Consider the following 27645-nt stretch of genomic DNA (forward strand, 5'->3'; position numbering starts at 1 on the left):
TATTTTTCAACTTTGTAACTTTTATACTTTTTAAACTATTAGTTAAAAACTATTACAATTTCCCCCATAGACTTAACATTGCTCATTATGACATCACGGCAGCAATTAGAATCTTAGGCCAGGTGGCCGGCCACCTGGGCACCAACTGTCAGTTTCTCTGGCTTTAAGCATACAGTCTCTCAGAAGACTACATATCCTGTTAACTGTTTCCTCTGTCCACAACTGTTTCAAAATAAAAGTCCTCACTGCAATAATACACTATTAAATCATTTAACCATTGAAACTACTCAACTATTGAACTGTTCAACCATTCCAACTGTCAGTTATCATCCACTATACCTCCAGTCAACTACATGAAACCTCCATGTACCTAGCAACCAACATAGCAACCATTAAAATTAAGCGTTTATGACCGTTTCCATAGCAACCAACATGATTATACTGCAGTAACTTCTTGTTTCCTGATAGTGGCCACCATGGATACCCTAGCAACAAATGTTTCAAAATGAAAGTCCTCACTAGCAAGTTAGCTAATTAGCATGGTAAGCATAGTTAGCATTGTTAGCATAGTTAGCATTTTTAGCATAACTGCAAAAAATCATCAAATAAGTTAGCTAATCAACCTGGTTAGCATTGTTAGCAAATTTAGCATTGTTAGCATAGTTAGCATTTTTAGCATTGCTGCTAGAAATCATTGGTTAAGTTAGCTAATCAACCTGGTTAGCATTGTTAGTAAAGTTAGCATTGCTAGCATAATTAACATTTTTAGCCTAACTGCTAGAAATCATTAGCTAAGTTAGCTAATCAACATTTTAACATGAATAGAAATCATTAGTTAAGTTAGAACTGGAATGTTTCATCTTTAAACAGTCTACCTTCATACTATCAACTCTCTGTAAACTATGCAACCACCATGTTTACCCTAGCTACACCTTAGTAACCATATCTACATTATCTATCTATTTCTGCATTTTCATGCACTGGTAATTCCTTGGAATTGCATTTCTAGTTATTACAGTGCATGAAAATGCACTGTACTGTTCTTCCTAGGCTTCTTATTCTTCTTCTTCTAACGCACGCAATTCAGCTTCAACCGCTTAACGTAGAAACTCCATTCAAACTATGTCGCGTAGGTCTTACTTACGCGATGTGTGCTTTGTATTTTTCAACTTTGTAACTTTTATACTTTTTAAACTATTAGTTAAAAACTATTACAATTTCCCCCATAGACTTAACATTGCTCATTATGACATCACGGCAGCAATTAGAATCTTAGGCCAGGTGGCCGGCCACCTGGGCACCAACTGTCAGTTTCTCTACCATACAATCTCTCTGAAGACTACATATTATGTTCCCCTGTATCCTCTGCGCACAACAGTATCAAAATAAGTCCTCCTAATTCCATCCAACTTTATATCCATTCATCTTCTTCAAACCATTCACTCATCCACCCATTCTAAACAGTCTGCCTATCAACATCAATAAGACGCTCTACATTCAACTTTTAAACAATCTACTCTGTCTCAGGCTGGCTCTCTTAAGACTAGCCAGTTAAATTGATTACACCTGTATCTGTATCCACTACTCTCAGTAGAGAGCTGTGTCTCTCCATTCTACAAGAATATAAGGCACATTCCATCCAACATTCTATCCATTCATCTTCTTCAGACCATTCACTCATCCACCCATTAAACTGTCTATCAACATCTATTAAACAATCTGTCTATCAACATCCATTAAACTCTCTGTCTATCAACATTAATTAGACTATCTACATTCAACTTTTAAATTATTTACTCTGTCTCAGGCTTTAAGAGTAGGCTACACTCTGTCTCTCTTAAGACTAGCCAGTTAAATTGATTACACCTGTATCAACTACTCTCAGAGAGCTGTATCAGTGTCTCTCTTAACAAGAATATAAGGCACATTCCATCCAACCTTCTATCCATTCATCTTCTTCAGACCATTCACTCATCCACCCATTAAACTGTCAATCAATATCTATTAAACAATCTGCCTATCAACATCCATTAAACATTCTGTCTATCAACATTAATTAGACTATCTACATACAACTTTTAAAGTATTTACTGTGGGTCCCTCTCAAGCAGCGTTTATATGTCCTCCCTCGCTCCTCGATCCTCAATGATCTACATAAAGAAAGATAGAAGAAGGGCTAGACTATCCCATTGTTGCCGCTCCATCATTCTTTATGTAGATCAGTGAGGAGCGAGAGAGGACGCATAAACGCTATATGAGGGGCACCTTCTGTCTCAGGCTTTAAGCATACAATCTCATTAAGACTACAGATCCTGTTTCACTACTTCCTCTGTCCACAACTGTTTCAAAATAAAGGTCCTCACTGCAATAATACCACTGAAACTACTCAACTATTGAACTGTTCAACCATTCCAACTGTCAGTTATCATCCACTATGCCTCCAGTCAACTACATGAAACCTCCATGTACCTAGCAACCAACATAGCAACCATTAAAATTAAGTGTTTATGACCGTTTCCATAGCAACCAACATGATTATACTGCAGTAACTTATTGTTTCCTGATAGTGGCCACCATGGATACCCTAGCAACAAATGTTTCAAAATAAAAGTCCTCACTAGCAAGTTAGCTAGTTAGCATGGTTAGCATTGTTAGCATAGTTAGCATTTTTAGCATAACTGCAAAAAATCATCAACTAAGTTAGCTAATCAACCTGGTTAGCATTGTTAGCAAATTTAGCATTGTTAGCATAGTTAGCATTTTTAACATTACTGCTAGAAATCATCGGTTAAGTTAGCTAATCAACCTGGTTAGCATTGTTAGTAAAGTTAGCATTGCTAGCATAATAAGCATTTTAGCATAACTGCTAGAAATCATTAGCTAAGTTAGCTAATCAACATTTTAACATGAATAGAAAGCATTAGTTAAGTTAGAACTGGAATGTTTCATCTTTAAACTGTCTACCTTCACACTATCAACTCTCTGTAAACTATGCAACCACCATGTTTACCCTAGCTACACCTTAGTAACCATATCTACATTATCTATCTATTTTTGCATTTTCATGCACTGGTAATTCCTTGGAATTGCATTTCTAGTTATTATTCTTCTTCTAACGCACGCAAATCAGCTAGAACCGTTTAACGTAGAAACTTCATTCAAACTGCGTTACGTAGGTCTTACTTAGGACATGTGTGCTATGACTTTTCAACTTTGTAACTTTTATACTTTTTAAACTATTAGTTAAAAACTATTACAATTTCCCCCATAGACTTAACATTGCTCATTATGACATCACTGCAGCAATTAGAATCTTACTCCAGCTGGTCAGCCACCTGGGCACCAACTGTCAGTTTCTCTCAGGCAATCTCTCTGAAGACTACATATTCTGTTCCCCTGTATCCTCTGTGCACAACAGTATCAAAATAAGTCCTCCTAATTCCATCCAACTTTATATCCATTCATCTTCTTCAAACCATTCACTCATCCACCCATTCTAAACAGTCTGCCTATCAACATCAATTAGACGTTCTACATTCAACTTTTAAACAATCTACTCTGTCTCAGGCTGGCTCTCTTAAGACTAGCCAGTTAAATTGATTACACCTGTATCTGTATCCACTACTCTCAGTAGAGAGCTGTGTCTCTCCATTCTACAAGAATATAAGGCACATTCCATCCAACATTCTATCCATTCATCTTCTTCAGACCATTCACTCATCCACCCATTAAACTGTCTATCAACATCTATTAAACAATCTGTCTATCAACATCCATTAAACTCTCTGTCTATCAACATTAATTAGACTATCTACATTCAACTTTTTAATTATTTACTCTGTCTCAGGTTTTAAGAGTACACTCTGGCTCTCTTAAGACTAGCCAGTTAAATTGATTACACCTGTGTCAACTACTCTCAGAGAGCTGTATCAGTGTCTCTCTTAACAAGAATATAAGGAACATTCCATCCAACCTTCTATCCATTCATCTTCTTCAGACCATTCACTCATCCACCATTAAACTGTCAATCAATATCTATTAAACAATCTGCCTATCAACATCCATTAAACATTCTGTCTATCAACATTAATTAGACTATCTACATACAACTTTTAAAGTATTTACTGTGGGTCCCTCTCAAGCAGCGTTTATATGTCCTCCCTCGCTCCTCGATCCTCAATGATCTACATAAAGAAAGATAGAAGAAGGGCTAGACTATCCCATTGTTGCCGCTCCATCATTCTTTATGTAGATCAGTGAGGAGCGAGAGAGGACGCGTAAACGCTATGAGAGGCACCTTCTGTCTCAGGCTTTAAGCATACAATCTCATTAAGACTACAGATCCTGTTTCACTACTTCCTCTGTCCACAACTGTTTCAAAATAAAGGTCCTCACTGCAATAATACACTATTAAATCATTTAACCATTGAAACTACTCAACTATTGAACTGTTCAACCATTCCAACTGTCAGTTATCATCCACTATGCCTCCAGTCAACTACATGAAACCTCCATGTACCTAGCAACCAACATAGCAACCATTAAAATGAAGTGTTTATGACTGTTTCCATAGCAACCAACATAATTTTACTGCAGTAACTTCTTGTTTCCTGATAGTGGCCACCATGGATACCCTAGCAACAAATGTTTCAAAATAAAAGTCCTCACTAGCAAGTTAGCTAGTTAGCATGGTTAGCATTGTTAGCATTTTTAGCATAACTGCAAAAAATCATCAACCAAGTTAGCTAATCAACCTGGTTAGCATTGTTAGCAAATTTAGCATTGTTAGCATAGTTAGCATTTTTAGCATTACTGCTAGAAATCATCGGTTAAGTTAGCTAATCAACCTGGTTAGCATTGTTAGTAAAGTTAGCATTGCTAGCATAATTAGCATTTTTAGCGTAACTGCTAGAAATCATTAGCTAAGTTAGCTAATCAACATTTTAACATGAATAGAAATCATTAGTTAAGTTAGAACTGGAATGTTTAATCTTTAAACTGTCTACCTTCACACTATCAACGCTCTGTAAACTATGCAACCACCATGTTTACCCTAGCTACACCTTAGTAACCATATCTACATTATCTATCTATTTTTGCATTTTCATGCACTGGTAATTCCTTGGAATTGCATTTCTAGTTCTTCTTCTAACGCACGCAATTCAGCTTCAACCGCTTAACGTAGAAACTCCATTCAAATTTTGACGCGTAGGTCTTACTTACGCGATGTGGGCTTTGTATTTTTCAACTTTGTAACTTTTATACTTTTTAAACTATTAGTTAAAAACTATTACAATTTCCCCCATAGACTTAACATGGCTCATTATGACATCACGGCAGCAATTAGAATGTTACCCCAGCTGGTCAGCCACCTGGCCACCAACTGTCAGTTTCTCTCAGGCTTTACAATCTTTCTGAAGACTATTTTGTTCCCCTGTATCCTCTGCGCACAACAGTATCAAAATAAGTCCTCCTAATTCCATCCAACTTCATATCCATTCATCTTCTTCAAACCATTCACTCATCCACCCATTCTAAACAGTCTGCCTATCAACAACATCAATTAGACGCTCTACATTGAACTTTTAAACAATCTACTCTGTCTCAGGCTGGCTCTCTTAAGACTAGCCAGTTAAATTGATTACACCTGTATCTGTATCCACTACTCTCAGTAGAGAGCTGTGTCTCTCCATTCTACAGGAATATAAGGCACATTCCATCCAACATTCTATCCATTCATCTTCTTCAGACCATTCACTCATCCACCCATTAAACTGTCTATCAACATCTATTAAACAATCTGTCTATCAACATCCATTAAACTCTCTGTCTATCAACATTAATTAGACTATCTACATTCAACTTTTAAATTATTTACTCTGTCTCAGGCTTTAAGAGTACTCTGGCTCTCGTAAGACTAGCCAGTTAAATTGATTACACCTGTGTCAACTACTCTCAGAGAGCTGTATCAGTGTCTCTCTAAACAAGAATATAAGGCACATTCCATCCAACCTTCTATCCATTCATCTTCTTCAGACCATTCACTCATCCACCCATTAAACTGTCAATCAATATCTATTAAACAATCTGCCTATCAACATCCATTAAACATTCTATCTATCAACATTAATTAGACTATCTACATACAACTTTTAAAGTATTTACTGTGGGTCCCTCTCAAGCAGCGTTTATATGTCCTCCCTCGCTCCTCGATCCTCAATGATCTACATAAAGAAAGATAGAAGAAGGGCTAGACTATCCCATTGTTGCCGCTCCATCATTCTTTATGTAGATCAGTGAGGAGCGAGAGAGGACACGTAAACGCTATGAGAGGCACCTTCTGTCTCAGGCTTTAAGCATACAATCTCATTAAGACTACAGATCCTGTTTCACTACTTCCTCTGTCCACAACTGTTTCAAAATAAAGGTCCTCACTGCAATAATACACTATTAAATCATTTAACCATTGAAACTACTCAACTATTGAACTGTTCAACCATTCCAACTGTCAGTTATCATCCACTATGCCTCCAGTCAACTACATGAAACCTCCATGTACCTAGCAACCAACATAGCAACCATTAAAATTAAGTGTTTATGACCGTTTCCATAGCAACCAACATGATTATACTGCAGTAACTTCTTGTTTCCTGATAGTGGCCACCATGGATACCCTAGCAACAAATGTTTCAAAATAAAAGTCCTCACTAGCAAGTTAGCTAGTTACCATGGTTAGCATAGTTAGCATTGTTAGCATAGTTAGCATTTTTAGCATAACTGCAAAAAATCATCAACTAAGTTAGCTAATCAACCTGGTTATTATTGTTAGCAAATTTAGCATTGTTAGCATTTTTAGCATTACTGTCAGAAATCATCGGTTAAGTTAGCTAATCAACCTGGTTAGCATTGCTAGCATAATAAGCATTTTTAGTGTAACTGCTAGAAATCATTAGCTAAGTTAGCTAATCAACATTTTAACATGAATAGAAATCATTAGTTAAGTTAGAACTGGAACGTTTCATCTTTAAACTGTCTACCTTCACTCTATCAACTCTCTGTAAACTATGCAACCACCATATTTACCCTAGCTACATCTTAGTAACCATATCTACATTATCTATCTATTTTTGCATTTTCATGCACTGGTAATTCCTTGGAATTGCTTTTCTAGTTAAACTTCTTCTTCTAACGCTCGCAATTCAGCTTCAACCGTTTAACGTAGAAACTTCATTCAAACTTTGTTGCGTAGGTCTTGCTTATGCCATATGTGCTTTGTATTTTTCAACTTTGTAACTTTTATACTTCTTAAACTATTAGTTAAAAACTATTACCATTTCCCCCATAGACTTAACATTGCTCATTATGACATCACGGCAGCAATTAGAATCTTACGCCAGGTGGCCGGCCACCTGGGCACCAACTGTCAGTTTCTCTGGCTTTAAGCATACAGTCTCTCAAAAGACTACACATATCCTGTTAAACTGTTTCCTCTGTCCACAACTGTTTCAAAATAAAAGTCCTCACTGCAATAATACACTATTAAATCATTTAACCACTGAAACTACTCAACTATTTAACTGTTCAACCATTCCAACTGTCAGTTATCATCAACTATGCCTCCAGTCAACTAAATGAAACCTCCATGTACCTAGCAACCAACATAGCAACCATTTAAATTAAGCGTTTTTGACAGTTTCCATAGCAACCAACATGATAATACTACAGTAACTTCTTTATTCCTGATAGTGGGCACCATGGATACCCTAGCAACTACTGTTTCAAAATAAAAGTCCTCACTAGCAAGTTAGCATTGTTAGCATGGTTAGCATAGTTAGCATTGTTAACATAGTTAGCATTTTTAGCATAACTGCTAAAAATGATTAGCTAAGTTAGCTAATCAACCTGGTTAGCATAGTTAACATAGTTAGCATTTTTAACACAACTGCTAAAATGATTAGCTAAGTTAGCTAATCAACGTGGTTAGCATTGTTAACATAGTTAGCAATGTTAGCATAGGCTGCATCCGAATACTCATACTAACGTACTAATCAGTAGGCGAGACGCAGTACGTCACAGTAGTAGTACGTCCGAATGCTTAGTAGGCATCAACTAGTAGGCGAAAAGTACCCGGATGGCCTACTACCTCCACAGTATACAACGGTTGGTCACTACGCTATCCCACAAATCACCGGGGGTCAAATAACCGTAGAAGAAGACAAGCCGCCGGGAAAATCAAAGGTGACGGGCCGACAGCGACAACTTCAACCGATGTTTATAAATGTAAGTATATTAGTAGAAATGTTGAGTTTAAACGTTGGCTGTTTCGAAAATACGTTATGTATCAGTTCAATTCAGTTGAGGTAAGTTATATTTGCGATTGTATTATCGGGAGAAGACATTAATTCATGTAAATGTTAGCCTGTCTAACGTTATCTGTCTGCTTTAGTTGGTCTATTAATCTTGTAGCTTAAGTTTTAAGTTTACTATCAACTTTAAAGTGAAATTCGTTATGTACGTTGGTAAATTTGTCGTGTACGACGTTAAATGTGATTGTTGGTTAAAGCTAGCGTTATATTTTGGAGTTCTGATTAACGTTAGCAATGCTTTACGTGAGCTGAGGTACATTTGTTATTTTGGAGACAGCTGTGCTGTGTGTATCGAGGGTAATATCGTGTGTATTCCCGTCAAGAAAACGATTATCTGTTAACGTTAGTTTTGTAGTACAACGAAGTCTCTTTATTTAATGCTGCATGGACGAACGAGGATACACGCCGCCTCACTCAGTAGTGGTAACGTAACGTTATGATTTCATAGCCTACTTTGTTGGGCTAATTGACGTTACAGTGTTTGTGGTTAGTCAACCTCGCTGTAATGTTATATTAGCTATACTTGCTAAATTCTATGGTTTTCAAAGTGAACCGTGACCTAATTATTACAGAGATGGATTAACATTAACCAGCAGGACTTGGAAGAAGAATATCTAGCGATTGGCACCTCATAGTTACGTTATGCAGCTTGCTTCAGTGTGTGTGTGTGTGTGTGTGTGTGTGTGTGTGTGTGTGTGTGTGTGTGTGTGTGTGTGTGTGTGAACTGAAGTCATGTACTGTAAAGCTAATACAAATCAAATCAGTAGCTTAGGCATATTTTGGTAGTTCTTTGTTTTGTACTAGGAGCTTGTTTATGATCATGTAGCCAATTTGAACATATCCTTAGTTTGAAGTTTGAACATATAGCCTTCCAACCACCTACTATATGACTCATTTGAATATACACCTTTGAATCCAGGCAACACTGATCAGCTACCTGCACCCCTTTGGATGAAGAAGGCTGCATTTGCGAACCAATTCTTGTGACAAGACAAGAGAGCAGAGTTATTAGTAAGTTGTACATTGATTTAATCGAATATGTAATACATGTTTGTTTAGATGAGGCAAATAATAGTAATAAGCTTTAATCTAGGCCTGTGTTGTTTTTATTTGTCATTTTTAGATACTTTTGGTTTACCACATCCACAACATGGCCAACTGGAGCACCCACAAGGATCTCGTGAAGGAAGTCCACAAGCCCTTTTGCTTCAGGTGTGCAAATGTGTTGACGCATATCTATTGCTCTTGGTAATTGGCATTGGTAATACATGATCATTTTGTTTTAAGGGAGAGCAGCGCACACCTGTTTTAGCGAGGTGCTGATCACGGTAATAGTTGAAGAGGAGAGAGGAAACCGCACACTCTTGTTCTGATGCCAACATTTCTTAAATAAATTGATTTAATACATTTTGGCATCAGAACAAGAGTGTGCGGTTTCCTCTCTCCTCTTCAATACATGATCATTTAACAACCACACAATGTCTTGTTTGCTCAAAATAATTACAAGAGAGGTGTTAATGACCGCTTAAGTTGCAAGACTGGGCTTTAGTTATAGTAGGTCAGACAGTAAATGATGAATAATTATTTTTCTTTTAATTATATGCTGTCCATGCTTCTTAAATTGAGAAGGATGCATAGAAAGAACTCTTTGACCAACCCCCAACTGAGAGAGATAAGGTGGCTATCAGTAAATATATTTGAGTGGACAAACACAACTTCTCTGACAGATGACATGTTGAAATCTTGCTTTAGACCTCATAATGATCTTGAAAATATATTACTTTATATCTAAATGCAGTTTGGATACAACCCCCGGCTGGTATTGCTGCTGAAACAGGTGGAGACAACAATGAAGAAGAGGCACCAGAAAGGAAGACCAGTGGCCAAGAGTGTGTGTGTGTGCGCGCGTGCGTGTGTGCGTGCGTTTATGTCAGCATGTGTGTAACTGGGTTGGTCATGGTACAAAAATACAGAATTTAAAGCACCCACACCACACTTGAATCACAAGCCACAACTACTGACAATGGAATGGCTGGGTTTCCCAGATTCGTTAGGAAGCTCTTCAGTGCTAAGAACTTCTTAGGAGCGCTCAAAGAACGCTCCTAAGAAGTTCTTAACACTTAAAAGCTTCTTTTAAAAGCTTCTTAAAATATTTATGTAACACTACCTATGTTTAACTATAGGCTACTTTATTTATTTGAATCATTATACAGTTTTCAAATATTTATTATTACATGTAGATTGTTGTAAAAGCTTGTATCATTCTTAAAATTTCAATTGCTAGGTTTTGTTTGTTAAACTAATAAAAGCTTATGCATTTATTTACTAGATTTGGATTTTACTGGATTTGTGTGAATTTTCAAGTACTTTTGGTAGGTGGTCTGATTATTGTGATTAGATAGATAGATAGATAGATAGATAGATACTTTATTGATCCCCAGGGGGAAATTCAAGAACTACTGAGGTCAGGCACACCTGGGTTATTCTGTTGGAATGTGCAAAATGTAAAATGAATTGAAATCGAAGGGATACCTTTTCATGTGTGATTTCTGGAACAATTGTAGGCTAGCCTACTGAACGTTTAGATACTGTTATGCACGTCATGTTATGCTGTTTGGTTAAATAGGTACGAAACACACTTGTTATTGAATTAGGCTAATGTGCTACAATGCAGGCCTGTTTACTAGTCTTATTTACAACAGTGGTTTGTTTTAAACTACATCATAGCAATTTATTTAGTCAGTAATGCATGCTCATTATAATGAGTAATGAAAGTTATTTTTATTGCACACAAAATTCCGCGATGTCTCCCGCGAGTCACGTCAGGCAAACTGCAGCAGGACTGTTCGGGACAAAGGGCCGTCGTCTCCCGGTAAAAATCTCAAGTTCACGTTGACATATGAAGCCAGTTTAGTCAGCTGGGAGATTTACGGTGAAATACTGCGGGTGGACGGCTAGAAAGGGTAAAATACAGGACTCCCCCGGCCAAAAATGGAGACGGGTCGTGTCAAGCTAAACAAGATGAATGAACTGCTCTAAGGTAAATTCTCGTAAATACGTTCAGTTGTGTCAAGCAAAACTTAATGAATAAACGGCTCGGAGGTCATTCTCGTAAATACGTTCAGCGGTTTAAAGAGAAATAAGACGAATAAACGGCTCTGAGGTCAATTCTCCGAGGTGGCTTTAAAATTTCGCGGCATGCGTCGGTCATTGTGTTCGCGTCACATGTAAACATCCGGGGTCAAAGGACAGGCAAAATGGCTGCCCAGTACGTCCGAATTGTATGCCTACTACTCGCTCGCATACATAAATAACGTACTAAATTGACGGTTGAGTAGTACGTTCTAAACGAAGCTAGTATGTACTGACTATTCGGATGCAGCCATAGTTAGCATTTTTTAGCATTACTGCTAGAAATCATCAGCTAAGTTAACTTATCAACCTGGTTAGCATTGTTAGCATAGTTAACGTTTTAGAATACCTGTTAGAAATTATTAGTTAAGTTAGAACAGGAATGTTTAAGCTTTAAAATGTCTACCTTAACACTATCAACTCTCTTTAAACTATGCAACCACCATGTTTACCCTAGCTACACCTTAGTAGCCATATCTACATTTTTTTGCATTTTCATGCACTGGTAATTCCTTGGAATTGCATTTCTAGTTATAGTTATTATTATTCCGCTGACAGCTTTTTCCGTACGCAATTTCTCTTCAACTGTTTAACTTAGCAACTTCATTCAAACTTCGTAACGTAGGTATTCTAATGGATCGAGTTGCTATGACTTTTCAACTTTGTAACTTTTATACTTTTTGAACTATTAAATAAAAACTATTAAAAATGTCCCCATAGACTTAACATTGGCCTCTATGACATCACAATCGGGTCGTTAAGCAATTAGAATCATATGCCAGGTGGCCAGCCCCACCTGCAGCAGCCCTCTCTCTCTCAGGCTTTAAGCATACAATCTCTCTGTGAAGACTACATATCCTGTTAACTGTTTCCTCTGTCCACAACTGTTTCAAAATAAAAGTCCTCACTGCAATAATACACTATTAAATCATTTAACCATTGAAACTACTCAACTATTTAACTGTTCAACCATTCCAACTGTCAGTTATCATCAACTATGCCTCCAGTCAACTACATGAGACCTTCATGTACCTAGCAACCAACATAGCAACCATTAAAATTAAGCGTTTATGACCTTTTCCATAGCAACCAACATGATTTTGCTAAAGTAACTTCTTTATTCCTGATAATGGGCACCATGGATACCCTAGCAACTACTGTTTCAAAATAAAAGTCCTCACTAGCAAGTAAGCATTGTTAGCATGGTTAGCATAGTTAGCATTGTTAGCATAGTTAGCATTTTTAGCATAACTGCTAAAAATGATTAGCTAAGTTAGCCAATCAACCTGGTTAGCATTGTTAGCATTGTTAGCATTTTTAACACAGCTGTTAAAATGATTAGCTAAGTTAGCTAATCAACGTGGTTAGCATTGCTAACATAGTTAGCAATGTTAGCATAGTTAGCATTTTTAGCATTACTGCTAGAAATCATCAGCTAAGTTAACTTATCAACCTGGTTAACATTGTTAGCATAGTTAACATTTTAGAACACCTGTTAGAAATCATTAGTGAAGTTAGAACAGGAATGTTTAAGCTTTAAAATGTCTACCTTAACACTATCAACTCTCTTTAAACTATGCAACCACCATGTTTACCCTAGCTACACCTTAGTGACCATATCTACATTTTTTTGCATTTTCATGCACTGGTAATTCCTTGGAATTGCATTTCTAGTTATTATTATTATTCTCCTAACCAGGTCCTATTTAGCTTCAACCGTTTAACGTAGAAACTTGGTTCAAACTTCGTTACGTAGGTCTTGAAAATAAGACTAAGTCTTTGTATATTTCAGTTCTGTAAACTTGATACTTTTTGAGATATTAGCAAAATATGTTTCCCCATTGACTTTTCATAGACCTCTGAAGCTGCTATCCTTGCCCATATAAGGAGATCCAGGAGTTAATTGAAGCCAACTGCCCATATATGGCAAGCTTTTTTGTAGGCGAACTTCAGAGGTCTATCACACTGCACTGCTGATTAAGCTGATTTGCACCTGTGTCAGGAGCCAGCTGCTCAAGGCCCTATCAAGTTTAATTGACAGCCAGTTAAATTGAACCTGCATTATCAGCTCTCTCTGTCTACCCATTCACTCATACACACACACACCTGACTGCAGCACTTCATATACCACACTTCTCCATGCACTCCACAACATTCTAACCTAACTCCCCCATTTCACTGCATCATAGAAAGCCATGCTCCTTACATCCACTTACATCCACTCACACACACACACACACACACACACGCACGCACGCACACTCACACGCACTCACACTCAGAGGTGGAAAAGTCAAGCTTCAGAGAGTAAAAGTCCAATCACGTATTGGTTCGGTTTGTAAATTTAAGTTTGTTTCACATTTTATCTTATGTCTTGCTTTTGCATGCACTGGTAATTTCCTCGAAATTACGTTTTCTAGTTACTTAAACAACTTGAATGTGAAGCTACTAGTGTCATTTTACAGGTCCATCATCGAGAGCATCCTGTCATATGGCATCTCTGTATGGTTTGCTGCATGTTCTGCAGCAGACAAAAAATCTCTACAGAGAATCATAATAAATGCAGAAAAAAACATTGGTTGCCCCCTCCCCCTGAGATATTACACCCAGTGTCGCACTCTTTCAAGAGCCAAGAACAATACTCATCCTGGCCACCACTTGTTTCAACTGTTACCTTCTGGTAGGCATTATAGGTCCATACAATCCAGTACCACAAGATTTAAAAGTATCTTCGCAATAGTTTCCCTAAACAAACAATAGGTAAACCCAGCCACCTAGTGTCACTTCTTGCACTTTAATAGTTGCACTATCTGACCATTGCTCTGTTACTCTTTTATTGCGTTTTATATGTCTTAGTGTGTTTTATAATGTCTTATAATGATTATTTATTGTATGTGTGCACCCAGTGGAGTAGCGCTCCTGATTTCGTTGTATTGCAAAGTACAATGACAATAAAAGCAATTCAATTCAATTCAATTCAAGAGAAACTATGCAGGATTGGCGATTTCATCTCCGGTTTATATATATATATATATATATATATATACATACAGTGAGGAGAAAATGTATTTGATACCATGCTAAAGTTGCCTAAAAAGAGGATTATAAAATCATCATTTGACAATTGATCTTAACCTTAATTCAAAAAAGGAGTAAAAATAAAACCGCTAAGGACACCAATTTTCTTTGTGATTGAAGAACGTATCGTACACATACCCTTCACCATAGCAAGAGATTTTTTTCCAGTAGGCCTATTAGCCTGTTTGATGCTCATTGAGCTCAATGCAAATCAAACAGGCTAATAGGCCTACTGGAAAAAGCACCATGCCAATCTCTAGCTATGGTGAAGGGTATGTGATGATGTGGGGCTATTTTAATTCCAAAGGCCAAGGGAACTTTATCAGGATGCATAATACCCTGGATCCATGAAATAGCTGGCCTTTAAAAATAAAAATCTATGTTAACCCTACAGTGGGTACGGGTTGAGGATGCACCTTTTCCCGCGGGACTCCCGAAGAGATCCCGTAGGCTGTCGAGACGATTTTTTTCGAGGCTAAGGCAATGTACCCAAACAACCACCAGGTGGCAGAAAGTTTCAACCCGCATTTCAACAGCATTTAATGACGAAGACCGCATATCCGTCTCATTTAATCATTAAAATGAAGGTGATGATTGGCGAAATTAATCAAACGACGTTTCAATAAACCGTTGTTGAAATGATTGAAAATGGTTTAAGAAAATCGCCTATAGGCCTATCAGAAGGAAATAGCCTTCAATTCAACCTGAAACACTCGATAGGCAACCTTAGATTAATTCATTAATTCATTACGGTTACAAGACCGCATTTCCGTGAATAGGCTATTGTTGTCAAGGCGAAGACGAAAGAGATGGCCAAGATGGACATCAGGCTACATTTATATGCCAGGAATACTTAATAATGTTTATAGGCCATTTTAAAGCGCAGGCATACGTTCATTTTAACCGGCGACCAGTGACGTGCGGGCAGGGTAGGCAGGGTAGGCAGTGCCTACCCTGAGTAAATTTCACTTTAAAAAAAAGGACGACACATATTTAAAAAATATATTTTTAAAAGCTCACACTGAAGTCACAAACAATACAATTAGAATGCAATTTCAACTCTAAAAAGTAAAGTTACGTCTTATTTAAGGTAAAAAAATCAAACGTGAAGGCTTACGCAAACAGCGATTCACAACACTGAAATACGCAGCAAAGCAAACATGCCTGGTTACCGTGGGAATGCCCAAGCAAGCCGTCCCGAAGCTTGCTTGTATTCCAAAGGCCAGGGTAGGCTTTCAAGGTCTCTGCCTATCCTCACCATTCATTTCAATGCTGCGAATTTCGGAGGTTGCGCATGCGTATTACATGATTTATGCTAAAGTTTATGGGGAGCATAAGCATGCTTATTCCCGCCAAGTGCTGCCTTTAGAACGCAGATAAGCCAATGGCAGTCCGGCCTCAACGATCAACTCGGACAAGTCATAGGGACAACTCCGGATAGGGAAACAGCAGGGAGAGACATACAATTACAAATTAACGGTGGATTTATGTAGTTTAGCTAATTAAAAACCCAGACGGATAACCATGGTCAACCAAGTACACAGAGAGGCTAGAAAACGAGGTTATATTTCATCAACAGTAGCCTACAAGACGTCTCTCACGTTTGCAGCAGGTCGGCGTGATAGGCTACTAAAGCCAACAACGTGGGCACAATAACCAGGTATTCATTCATCATGTCACGGGCAGAAAAACAAACTTTAGGTGTGAGGTCTCAGTTAAAACGATTCTCCCTCTTAATCCCCCATAAATACCAGTAGGTCTAGTGAGGGAAATTAGCTTTAAGCTATTTGTTATTAAAATATGATGAGGAGGACCCCAACGAATTTCCTTACTTTCCTTCTCAAACTATGTTGAAACGGCATCTTTAACAGCCCAATTTTCAAAATTCTCCCCCGTACCTCCGTAGGGTGAAAACAAAATAAAATTAAAAAAAAATGCACACCTAGTGACGCCTCTGATTCTGTGAAATTATTAAGTAGGAGGAGTATTACCATGAAAATATAGTACTATTTGCGAGTGTACGGATGGAATTTACATTATGTGAATGGCCACTGCCTACCCTGCCACAGACCTCACTGCACGCCACTGCCGGCGACGCTGGGTAGGCTACATTTTTTGTCCCCACCACTTTTGACAACTGAAAATAAAATGTATTGAACAGAAATCTCTTTAATAGCCTACATGCCTACGCTTGTCACTTTACTTATAACCGTAGGCTGCATGCACAGAGGAGATCGCACATTTAACATTGTAACAATGGTCAGATATGCGATAGGGCCGTGAGGGTGATTCATTGTAGCCATAACCATCGACTAGTAGCCTAGGCCTATCTCCGCAAAATAAATGTCTAGCAATGTATAGGCTTTAGATTTCGGTATGCATGTTCATGTTGTTTCAGAGATAGGCATAGACTACCGTAGGCTACTGTGCGTCAAGCCATACGACAGCATTTTGTGGTGAATTAATGACAAACGTCATGTTTAACATGTCAGAACTTTTGATCGGCGTTTCAAGTGCATGCCGCAAATATTAAATAAACTCGACTGGCTGAATCCCTTATATTTGTTGGCAACTGTTAGCCTACTGTAATATATTCAAAGCCATGCACTGGTAAGGATAAACCGGATAAATGACCAATCCCCCCCAGCAAAATCACGTTGAAAAGTCGTTGAAAAGACGTCTTGTCAAGTCGTCGAAACAACGGCCCAGTTTGGTTTAAAAGTGAAAGGTTAGATGACGTCTTTTCATGGTCGTTGAAAAGACGTCTATGGAAAGACGCCTTTTCAACGTTTAAATTTGGTTGAAACCACGTCTTGTTTAGGTGCTGCCATGGACCTATTTTCAACCAGAATTTTGCTGTTATATATTAATTTATAAGCCTATATTATCCTATTATAGGCTTTTAAATAATGTGCATTAAGCACTTACTAACTTTACCATTACCCATACTATTGCTGTTAAAATAAGCCTATATTATCCTATTATAGGCTTTTAAAATGTGCATTAAGCATTTTCATTTACCAACTTAACCATCTAGATGATAAATACATAATCTAATAGGCCTACATTACAATAGCAAGCTAGGCGTAAACAAACAGTCAAACAAACGTTATCCATTTCATTGTAATTTTATTTAATTCTTTAAGTCTCCGCCACCGGACCGTCCAGGTGCATCATGTTTAAGATGATCTGCCTCAGCTCTCCCGATGTCACGGTCAGCCTTGTTGCTCCATTTTCCACCGCAGCTGAAATGACAGGAAACATTTTCATTAACAGTGTTTCCCATACATTGAGTAATCTGTGGCGGGCCGCCACGAAATAATGTTCTATGTTGTACGATTGAAATTATTTTTAAATCATGTTATCAATTGAATCACTTTCATTGAGCTGCGCGCACGCAGCTTTTTCTTTGCCCGAATGAAACCACTGCCTCTGCATGTGCATTTAACAAAAACGATTGTTGAAGGATTGTTGTTGCCACATACGGCGAGCTAAACTGCTATTAATTCTGCTTAACATGCGGCGCAAATGTGTTCAAAACGGCGGCATTCAAGTGAACTTTTGCTAACGTCTCACAACGTAGCCCACATTAGGGAGACTAAACTAAGTTATGCATTCGAGCCGTATCTCTAAGCGTTAGAATAGTGTAACGAAGAGACTCTTGTGTGGTCTCAACCGCTGACCGGCCCGCTGACCGGCCCGCTGGCCGGTGAAGTACCCGATCCAACGCTGCCTCCACAGCAGCTTACGAGGAAAACCCCCTGACTGGGAAGCGACAATCAGTCCTCACTCCTACATCCCCGGCCTTAGCTAGCGTCTCCTAACCTTCTCTGGCTTCACCGCGGGCAGCCCTGAACACGCAGGTGTTATCAATTACAATGTACAATTCCAATTCACATTGATTTCCCCCATAGATCCGCCCCCACACAAGAGTCTCTTCGTTGACACTATTCTAACGCTTGGAGATACAGCTCGAATGCATAACTTAGTTTAGTCTCCCTAATGTAGGCTACGTTGTGAGACGTTAGCAGAGTTAACTTGAATGCAGCAGTACGGTGTACATTTTAAGGACCGTACAGCAGCCGTTTTGAACACATTTGCGCAGCATGTTAAGCAGAACTAGAAATGCAATTCCAAGGAATTACCAGTGCATGAAAATGCAAAAATAGATAGATAATGTAGATATGGCTACTAAGGTGTAGCTAGGGTAAACATGGTGGTTGCATAGTTTACAGAGAGTTGATAGTGTGAAGGTAGACAGTTTAAAGATGAAACATTCCAGTTCTAACTTAATTAATGATTTCTATTCATGTTAAAATGTTGATTAGCTAACTTAGCTAATGATTTCTAGCAGTTATGCTAAAAATACTAATTATGCTAACAATGCTAACTTTACTAACAATGCTAACCAGGTTGATTAGCTAACTTAACCGATGATTTCTAGCAGTAATGCTAAAAATGCTAACCATTCTAAATATGCTAACAATGCTAACCAGGTTGATAAGCTAACTTAGTTGATGATTTTTTGCAGTTATGCTAAAAATGCTAACTATGCTAACTAGCTAACTTGCTAGTGAGGACTTTTATTTTGAAACATTTGTTGCTAGGGTATCCATGGTGGCCACTATCAGGAAACAAGAAGTTACTGCAGTATAATCATGTTGGTTGCTATGGAAACGGTCATAAACACTTAATTTTAATGGTTGCTATGTTGGTTGCTAGGTACATGGAGGTTTCATGTAATTGACTGGAGGCATAGTGGATGATAACTGACAGTTGGAATGGTTGAACAGTTCAATAGTTGAGTAGTTTCAATGGTTAAATGATTTAATGGTGTATTATTGCAGTGAGGACTTTTATTTTGAAACAGTTGTGGACAGAGGAAACAATTGACAATTCACTGATCTACATAAAGAATGATGGAGCGGCAACAATGGGATAGTCTAGCCCTTCTATCTTTCTTTATGTAGATCATTGAGGGTCGAGGCCCGAGGAGCGAGTGAGGACATATAAACGCTGCTTGAGAGGCACCCACAGTAAATACTTGTATGTAGATAGTCTAATTAATGTTGATAGACAGAATGTTTAATGGATGTTGATAGGCAGATTGTTTAATAGATATTGATTGACAGTTTAATGGGTGGATGAGTGAATGGTCTGAAGAAGATGAATGGATAGATGGTTGGATGGAATGTGACTTATGTTCTTGTTAAGAGAGACACTGATACAGCTCTCTGAGAGTAGTTGATACAGGTGTAATCAATTTAACTGGCTAGTCTTAAGAGAACCAGAGTGTGCTTAAAGCCTGAGACAGAGTAAATCATTTAAAAGTTGAATGTAGATAGTCTAATTAATGTTGATAGACAGAGAGTTTAATGGATGTTGATAGGCAGATTGTTTAATAGATGTTGATAGACAGTTTAATGGGTGGATGAGTGAATGGTCTGAAGAAGATGAATGGATAGAAAGTTGGATGGAATGTGCCTTATATTCTTGTAGACTGGAGAGACACAGCTCTCTACTGAGAGTAGTGGATACAGATACAGGTGTAATCAATTTAACTGGCTAGTCTTAAGAGAGCCAGTGTATGTAGCCTGAGAGAGAGAGAGAGCTGCTGCACCTGGACTGGCCACCTGGCGTAACATTCTAATTGCTGCCGTGATGTCATAATGAGCAATGTTAAGTCTATGGGGAAATGTTTAATAATTTTTAATTTACAGTTTAAAAAGTATAAAAGTTACAAAGTTGAAAAATATATTGCACAGGTCTCCTTAGTAAGACCTACGTAGCAAAGTTTGAATCAAGTTTCTACGTTAAACGGTTCAAGCTGAATTGCGAGCGTTAGAAGAAAAAGAATAATAACTAGAAATGCAATTCCAAGGAATTACCAGTGCATGAAATGCAAAAATAGATAGATAATGTAGATATGGTTACTAAGGTGTAGCTAGGGTAAACATGGTGGTTGCATAGTTTACAGAGAGTTGATAGTGTGAAGGTATCAGTTATGCTAAAAATGCTAACTATGCAAACAATGCTAACTATGGTAACAATGCTAACTTAAACTAACAATGCTAACCAGGTTGATTAGCTAACTTAACTGATGATTTCTAGCAATAATCTTAAAAATGCTAACTATGTTAACAATGCTAAAATGCTAACAATGCTAACCAGGTTGATTAGCTAACTTAGTTGATGTTTTTTGCAGTTATGCTAAAAATGCTAACTATGCTAACTATGTTAACTATGCTAACCATGCTAACTAGCTAACTTGCTAGTGAGGACTTTTATTTTGAAACATTTGTTGCTAGGGTATCCATGGTGGCCACTTTCAGGAAACAAGAAGTTACTGCAGTATAATCATGTTGGTTGCTATGGAAACGGTCATAAACGCTTAATTTGAATGGTTGATATGTTGGTTGCTAGGTACATGGAGTTTTCGTGTAGTTGACTGGAGGCATAGTTGATAACTGACAGTTGGAATGGTTGAACAGTTAAATAGTTGAGTAGTTACAATGGTTAAATGATTTAATAGTGTATTATTGCAGTGAGGACCTTTATTTTGAAACAGTTGTGGACAGAGGAAGTAGTGAAACAGGATCTGTAGTCTTAATGAGATTGTATGCTTAAAGCCTGAGACAGAAGATGCCTCTCATATAGTGTTTACGCGTCCTCTCTCGCTCCTCGATCCTCACTGATCTTTCTTTATGTAGATCATTGAGGATCGAGGAGAGAGGGAGGACATATAAACGCTGCTTGAGAGGCACCCACAGTAAATACTTTAAAAGTTGATAGTCTAATTAATGTTGATAGACAGAATGTTTAATGGATGTTGATAGGCAGATTGTTTAATAGATATTGATTGACAGTTTAATGGGTGGATGAGTGAATGTTCTGAAGAAGATGAATGGATAGAAAGTTGGATGGAATGTGCCTATTCTTGTAGAGTGGAGAGACACAGCTCTCTACTGAGAGTAGTGGATACAGATACAGGTGTAATCAATTTAACTGGCTAGTGTTAAGAGAGCCAGAGACAGAGCTTGCTTACTTTGCTTAAAGCCTAGAGTAGATTGTTTAAAAGTTGAATGTAGATCGTCTAATTGATGTTGATAGGCAGACTGTTTAGAATGGGTGGATGAGTGAATGGTTTGAAGAAGATGAATGGATAGAAAGTTGGATGGAATTAGGAAGACTTATGTTGATACAGTTGATACAGGAGAACAGAAAATGTAGTCTCATATGCCTGAGAGAGAGAGAGCTGCTGCACCTGGACTGGCCACCTGGCGTAACATTCTAATTGCTGCCGTGATGTCATAAAGGGTAATGTTAAGTCTATGGGGAAATAGCTCAATGTTAAATCTATGGGGAAATTGTTTTTTAATTAATAGTTTAAAAAGTATAAAAGTTACAAAGTTGAAAAGTCATAGCACACATGTCCTAAGTAAGACCTACGTAACGCAGTTTGAATGAAGTTTCTACGTTAAACGGTTGAAGCTGATTTGCGTGCGTTAGAAGAATAACTAGAAATGCAATTCCAAGGAATTACCAGTGCATGAAAATGCAGAAATAGATAGATAATGTAGATATGGTTACTAAGGTGTAGCTAGGGTAAACATGGTGGTTGCATAGTTTACAGAGAGTTGATAGTGTGAAGGTAGACTGTTTAACCCTTTGTTGACTGCCCGAACATTCCATTTTTTCCACACTTGATGACCTCGTGGCACAAAAAAGCTTGCTGTGTGGCCATACTACATGGCAGAGATAAAATATACACACCATTGTAATCAGAAGAAAGAGCACTTCAAAATGGTATAAAACATAAATAACTATGTGTGAGGGTAACATAATTATGTCTAGAAATATGCTCATAATTAATCTGAAAAAATAAAAAAAAATACAGTTTTTCAACATAAATCTTATTTTTCTCTAATTTCTGTTGTAGATAGAGAAAAACTTAGAGTATATGACAGACTAGCAATGTTGTCCCCTACTCAAGGAAAAAAACAGAATCAATTTATCACTTTCTGCTCAAAAGTTATGGTCAATTCATTATGTCCTGTACGTTTGCAGAAAATAGTAGAATGATGACCTCGGGGCACAAAAAAGCTTACAGTGTGGCCATACTACATGGCAGAGATAAAATATACACACCATTGTAATCAGAAGAAAGAGCACTTTAAAATGATATAAAACATAAGTAATTATGTGTGAGGGTAGCATAATTATTTTTATAAATATGCTCAAAATTAATCCGAAAAAAAGGAGAAAATTACAGTTTTTCAACATAAATCTTATTTTTCTCTAATTTCTGTTGTAGATAGAGAAAAACTTAGAGTACATGACAGACTAGCAATGTTGTCCCCTACTCAAGGAAAAAAACAGAATCAATTTATCACTTTCTGCTCAAAAGTTATAGTCAATTCATTATGTCCTGTACGTTTGCAGAAATTTTTAGAATCTTTACAGAGTAGAATGTCTTCACTGCCCGATTTGACATTTGACCTCAAAATCCAGACAGAATGGTCAAAATAAGTTATTTTGGCCATATATCCATGAGACAGAGCTATATATGGTATGTTTCACTATACTTTAGGACAGATAATACAAATCCTTATGGAAAAGAAAGTGTTAACCTTTTAGTGACCAACGAAAAGTTGCACCTAAATAACCCAAATATGTACAGTACATTCTAACTTTTTTTTGGAAACCACCACAACACCCAACATCTATTTTGATTGTATTTAGTTGATTTATTTGCAAACATAAATTATTACAAATCATATTGCTTCAGTCATTTTTTTTTTAGATGTGGTAACTCAATAAAGAAGTGCACTTATCAAGTCACGAAAAATAACAATCAATAAACATAAGCAGCAATGGACAAAAAGTCAACCATCAACTAAAAAAGTGCTTCTTATTTAGGATGAAAAAGCATGTTATAAACAGGCAATCAATAAAATCTAAAAAAATGTCTTATTTATGGTCAACAATAAATGTAAATTCATTGGTAAGTGCATTTCCAATAAACAATCAATAGTGAATGAACACTCAATGTCAGATCAATGGTAATGGAAAGTGCCTCCTGCTTTCATGTGCAATAAACAATAATCTCTTGTCAATCACTATAAACAGTACCCGTACCAGTAAGGAATATGATCAGTGACAAATTCCCCAGGGTTTTGTATAGAAGCATAAACTATGTTTTGATTCTTTCATCCACAGCAACATGCTGGAATGGTTGGTAAAGTGCTTTACTACACGTCACCTTGAAAGTCTCTAACAGGCCAGTGATTTTGCACAGTTTATCACGCTCATCTTCAGCACCAGTATCTACAACATGGAGCATTGGCATCAATGCTTTGAACCGGTCTCTTGACATTATGCTGCGTGCCCACAGGCCATGGTACATGGTTTTGGGGCTCCAGTATCTGTAAAAAGAACTGACTGGGACAAGACCACAAAACATTACAAGGGCCATCAGTCGTGCCAATTCATCTGGACTGGTTTCTTTCCTTGTACCATCTGTACCACCATAATAGGGCTTTCTGAGGATTTCCTCCCAAGCATAAGCATTTGTGTAGGTGCATTTGTAGCAGGAGGGCATCTGTAGAAAAAAGTTTTTAAAAATCTATGGCTTTGGTCATGGTACCTCGTGATACTTGTACATCTAGGTGAACACCAGGCTGGCGTACAGGACGGACAGATGGCAACTGGTTGAGCATGTCTGGATCATCATAGCTATATGTCTGGACAACAGGTTGATTCACTGGATGTGCAGGTCGTTCTGGCATTCCTTCTGGTCCTTTCAGGTTCAAGGGTCAGGGTCATCCTCCTCTGAGTCGGTGGCAGAACCAGGAGAATGTTGAGTTCTAAAAGTTGAGATAAAAAAAAAAACAAGACAAGTTGTTCACAACCTAGGTCAAGGCTAATTTCAGTCAGAAAAGGTTGTAGCAGAAAAGTTGCTATTGACTACATCCCTGCTGAAAAAACCAGCCTGACCAGCTAAAGGTGGTTTGCTGGTTGACCAGCTTGTTAACCAGCTTGTTTGACCACCCTTTGATGGTTAACCAGCTAGACCAGCAAAACTCTCGCGAAAACACACCTTCAGCTGGTTTACCCAGCTTATGATGGTAATTCAGCTGGTTTTGATTGTCGTACCACCTTAAGCTGGTCATTTTAGTTGGTGTTGCTGGTCTACATTGCTGGTTTTTACTGGCCACGCCAGCTTATGTTGGTCATTATAGAAAACCAGCTTGACCATCTTTGTCAAGCTGGACAGGCTGGTCACCAGCATGACCATCTTAAACCAGCTGTATCCCAAACGACAGGCTGGTCACACCAGCATGACCAGCTTCCTCAGATGGTCACGCCAGCATGTCTAGCTGGTGGCCTAACCAGCTACACCAGCAAAGACCAGCAATAAGAACTGTGTTTTGGGCAAAGACCAGCTAAAACCAGCTAAAACCAGCTACCAGCCTAAGCTGGTTTCTTGCTGGTTTTTTCAGCAGGGATGTCATTATTTTCTTTCTAGAAGTTGAGATGGAAAAAAAAGTAAGTTGTTTACAACCTAGGTCAAAGCTAGATTCAGTCAGAAAAGGTTGTAGCAGAAAGGTTGCTTACTTACTAAATGTCATTAGGCTTTCTGTCTAGAAGTTGAGAGAGAAAAAAAAACAAGTTCAATGTTCAACACCTAGGTCAAGGCTACTTTCAGTCAGAGAAGGTTGCTACTTAGGCCTACTAGGCATGTCTTTCTTATATGCCATTACTTTCTTATAGGGAGCACAAATAGACATGTCTGGAACTAAACAGAATGAGTAACACTGATATTTATTTATTCCTTCCATACTATATTCAGCTCTTCATCCAGACATGCCCATAGAATATGCTAGCAACACTACAATGTTGGCAAAGAGCGAATAATTTACCCGCGAGTAGATAAAGCGCGATCAAAAATAAACAAACACGAGGCGCTATTTCTTTCAGTTGTGACAGACAAAAAACACACCATACAAAAGGCACAGTCTACTCAGAGTGTTATCACACGAAAATATAATGTTTTATGAAGCTGTAAGTAGTGTAAGTAGTAGTAAAATACAATATTGAGTTTCAAGAACTTTATTGTTTACTCACGTTGTTGTCGCCGTAGCAGCTAGTCGTCGTCGGAGTCAGAGTCACGAAAGTCTTCATCCAGTTCACGGTCCAACTTGTACTCTTTTCCACTAGATAAGCCACCTATTTCACTGTCTTCACTGCTATTGTCATCATTTATGTGTTGACAACACATTTCTGCCACCTCAGCAGCTGAAAAACGGACTTGTCGATATGTATGGTCCAACATGTTTATTCATTGAACAGCCGCGAATGAGCTGAACGCGGAAGTATCGGAGGCGGGGCAATCACAAGATGTAAAATGACATAAAACTAAGCCAATAGGCTATCAAAACGAACTAAACTACTTGACAGTGATTGGCTAGCTGTTGACAACGTATCTACATAGTTTTTTTCATCGGTGAGGTTAAATGCGTGATTCAAACACGGCGAACACGTCATGGTTCGAAATCGAACCATATTTCAATGGGCCGTCCACAAAGGGTTAAAGATGAAACATTCCAGTTCTAACTTAACTAATGATTTCTATTCATGTTAAAATGTTGATTAGCTAACTTAGCTAATGATTTCTAGCAGTAACGCTAAAAATGTTAATTATACTAGCAATGCTAACTTTACTAACAATGCTAACCAGGTTGATTAGCTAACTTAACCAATGATTTCTAGCAGCAATGCTAAAAATGCTAACTATGCTAACAATGCTAAATTTGCTAACAATGCTAACCAGGTTGATTAGCTAACTTATTTGATGATTTTTTGCAGTTATGCTAACTATGCTAACAATGCTAACTATGCTAACTAGCTAACTTGCTAGTGAGGACTTTCATTTTGAAACATTTGTTGCTAGGGTATCCATGGTGGCCACTATCAGGAAACAAGAAGTTACTGCAGTATAATCATGTTGGTTGCTATGGAAACGGTCATAAACGCTTAATTTTAATGGTTGCTATGTTGGTTGCTAGGTACATGGAGGTTTCATGTAGTTGACTGGAGGTATAGTGGATGATAACTGACAATTGGAATGGTTGAACAGTTCAATAGTTGAGTAGTTTCAATGGTTAAATGATTTAATAGTGTATTATTGCAGTGAGGACTTTTATTTTGAAACAGTTGTGGACAGAGGAAACAGTTTAACAGGATATGTGTAGTTTTCTGAGAGACTGTATGCTTAAAGCCAGAGAAACTGACAGTTGGTGCCCAGGTGGCCGGCCACCTGGCCTAAGATTCTAATTGCTGCCGTGATGTCATAATGAGCAATGTTAAGTCTATGGGGGAAATTGTAATAGTTTTTAACTAATAGTTTAAAAAGTATAAAAGTTACAAAGTTGAAAAATACAAAGCAGGCATGGCATAAGCAAGACCTACGCAACAACGTTTGAATGAAGTTTCTACGTTAAACGGTTGAAGCTGAATTGGCTGCGTTAGAAGAAGAAGTTTAACTAGAAATGCAATTCCAAGGAATTACCAGTGCATGAAAATGCAAAAATAGATAGATAATGTAGATATGGTTACTAAGGTGTAGCTAGGGTAAACATGGTGGTTGCATAGTTTACAGAGAGTTGATAGTGTGAAGGTAGACAGTTTAAAGATGAAACATTCCAACTCTAACTTAACTAATGATTTCTATTCATGTTAAAATGTTGATTAGCTAACTTAGGTAATGATTTCTAGCAGTTACGCTAAAAATGCTAATTATGCTAGCAATGCTGACTTTATTAACAATGCTAACCAGGTTGATTAGCTAACTTAACCGATGATTTCTAGCAGTAATGCTAAAAATGCTAACTATGCTAACAATGCTAAATTTGCTAATAATGCTAACCAGGTTGATTAGCTAACTTAGTTGATGATTTTTTGCAGTTATGCTAAAAATGCTACCTATGCTAACAATGCTAACTATGCTAACCATGCTAACTAGCTAACTTGCTAGTGAGGACTTTTATTTTGAAACATTTGTTGCTAG

General features: G+C 37.8%; 1 protein-coding gene and 2 long non-coding RNA genes across 3 annotated transcripts in view; 2 read left to right on the plus strand and 1 right to left on the minus strand.

Annotated features, from left to right (window-relative positions):
• LOC134064343 (uncharacterized) overlaps positions 1–27645 on the minus strand; it is a 190387-nt gene that overhangs the window by 137523 nt on the left and 25219 nt on the right. The gene's annotated exons all lie outside the window — the stretch shown is intronic.
• Positions 1–27645, plus strand: part of LOC134064340 (serine/threonine-protein kinase 32C-like) — a 247095-nt gene that overhangs the window by 104410 nt on the left and 115040 nt on the right. The gene's annotated exons all lie outside the window — the stretch shown is intronic.
• LOC134064344 (uncharacterized) lies at positions 8029–10538 on the plus strand. Its single transcript, XR_009936290.1, has 4 exons — positions 8029–8280; positions 9286–9377; positions 9490–9578; positions 10165–10538. It is a non-coding gene; the product is annotated as an uncharacterized LOC134064344 (long non-coding RNA).

Source organism: Sardina pilchardus, chromosome 18 (assembly GCF_963854185.1).
Source record: "Sardina pilchardus chromosome 18, fSarPil1.1, whole genome shotgun sequence".
Classification (NCBI taxonomy): domain Eukaryota; kingdom Metazoa; phylum Chordata; class Actinopteri; order Clupeiformes; family Clupeidae; genus Sardina; species Sardina pilchardus.